The sequence below is a fragment of the Macrobrachium rosenbergii genome, chromosome 50 (genome assembly GCF_040412425.1).
Source record: "Macrobrachium rosenbergii isolate ZJJX-2024 chromosome 50, ASM4041242v1, whole genome shotgun sequence".
NCBI classification, from domain to species: Eukaryota; Metazoa; Arthropoda; class Malacostraca; order Decapoda; family Palaemonidae; genus Macrobrachium; species Macrobrachium rosenbergii.
The window spans coordinates 5,012,501-5,015,000 of record NC_089790.1 but is presented as its reverse complement, the minus strand read 5'-3'; the positions used below and the strand labels follow the sequence as shown (position 1 = coordinate 5,015,000).

General features: G+C 33.6%; 1 protein-coding gene across 1 annotated transcript in view; it reads right to left on the bottom strand.

Moving 5' to 3' along the window:
- Positions 1-2,500, bottom strand: part of LOC136832531 (uncharacterized) — a 347,044-nt gene that overhangs the window by 315,392 nt on the left and 29,152 nt on the right.

Genomic DNA, 2,500 nt, shown 5'->3' with positions numbered 1-2,500 from the left:
AGTTTTCTGTACAGCCGCTACAGCGTATAATCAAGGCCATCGAAAATAGATCTATCTTTCGGTGATCTTGATATAATGCTGTATGAGCCGCCGCCCATGAAACTTTAACCATGGCCCGGTGGTGGCCTATCCTGTATCATTAACAGAAGCACGATTATGGTTAACTTTAACCTTAAATCAAATAAAAATATTGAGGCTAGAGGGCTGCAATTTGGCATGTTTGATAACTGGAGGGTGGATGATCAACATAGCAATTTGCAGCCCTCTAGCCTCAGTAGTTTTTAAGATCTGAGGACGGACAGAAAAAAAAGTGCTGACAGAAAAAGAGCGCATAAAATAAATTGCGGACGGACAGACAAAGCCGGCACAAAAGTTTTCTTTTACAGAAAACCAAAAATGTGCGACATGTCGCTTCCTTACCTCGCAATCTACGTGCTATGAAGAGAGCAACAGTTTTCAACTTGGAAGAAAAAAAAAACAGTCGAAGCAGCAATTAAAAGGTCGTTTTAAAGAGGAAATAAACCACTCGCAATGCAAGTGGATTAGTCCCAACAGGCGATAAAATGGTTACTTTTCGATATATATTTTCCTGGATTTCTTCTCCCGAACATTTGAGATTTTCTGCCAAATATTTTGGTTGTTGGGTAGATGGCAGCAGTTAGAAAAGTACCTTAATGAATTCTTAAAATTCATCAATTCATGATATTTTAATATCATTACTTGTTGAAAGAATATAAAAATTACCTGTCGCTGAAAAACACAAATCTTCTATCATCTTCTGACAACATTTGTAAAACTCATGGATTATTACTCAAACAATTTTTTGGGCCGGTAGATGGCAGCATTTATGACATTTATGAAATTTGTGACATTTTTCAACGTACTGAATCTCTCCTAACGCATTTCGGCTGCAGGACACAGCCCTATTTTTTCAAGAAGCACGAGTCAAGGGGCCTGAGAGGCCAACAGCGACCCCAACTAGAGATTAAGCTGAATGGAAAAAGAATACATATATATCAATGTATATATATATATCCATTATGTATAATCTATCTATCTATCTATCTATACATATAATATAAATATATATATATATATATATATATATATATATATATATATATATATATATATATATATATATATATATATATATATATATAATATAAATATATATATATATATATTTATATATATATATATATATATATATATATATATATATATATATATACACATATACAATATAAATATATATATATATATATATATATATATATATATATATATATATATATATATATATATATATACACATATATATATATATATACATACGGTCTCTTTCCACATAACGAAATGCCAGCATCTTACTAAGCAGACACAATAAAAATGGTCAAGGCCGAAATTCCTCTATTCACAGTTGTTTTCTTTTGTTTTCCCCCCGGGGCAAGGCCAGCCATAATGAGGTGTAAAGGCCCCTAAAAACAACAGGAGCTTGCTTTTGTAACACGATCGGTTGCAAGCGCATACACAGCTCACTGCAAGAGCTGAGCTGTGTCCGGGAGCGTTTGTTTCTTGATTTAAAGACGAAATACTGCTGGGAAAACAAAAGAAGCGCGGGGGGGGGGTAAGGAGGGGGAGGAGGAGGGGAAGGTTCCCGTCCGAGACAGACACTGAACACGTTTCATACGACTGAGTGATACGTGAATGAAACGATAATAAAATCGAATCTTTGTCAACAATTTACCACGTTCATAAAATGGAGAACCTTAATTACTTTTCAAATTCATCAATTTCATATGATTTTAACAATATATTTAAGCTGCCTGTGAAAAAATAATGTATAAAATACTCAACGTTGAAAAAAGTACCTTACTTCAATTTTAAATTCATCAATTTTTAATTATATCTTAATATATTGTAGCTACTTGTTGAAAGAATATAAAAAATAGTTTGTCGTTGAAAAACACAAATCTTCAATAGTAGTCGCCATGGTGCATTTAAAGCTTTTACTGAAAACAACAATAAATTATAACGCAAAGCATAATTTCAGATTAGCAAAACTGAACAAGTCCTCATTTGCATGATTCCTTACGACTATTTACTTTCAGAAGTCAGAAAAATTCCTTACAAAATAATTCTCATCCATGTAAATTTAAAGTCATTAATTACGAGATTCGTAACACGTGTTAAAAGATTTATATGTTCGTACAACAACTAAGGCATTCTTTCACAAGATGGAATTTTTAATGAACATAACAAGCGTCTGCCAAAACAGTTTAATCTTAAATTCCTTCGAAATTAAAAATGAAGTATAGCAGACTTTCCTGCCTAAGCAGTTACTACTTGCTATTCCACGAGGCTGGAGGTTGGGGGTGCCCTCTACCATTCCAGAGATGATGATTATCAAGAGCTAACATGAGGGACTTGGTGTTGCTATGCAAGGTGGTGCCTATGGAAAAAGTATATATGATCTCTCTCTCTCTCCCCCCCCCTC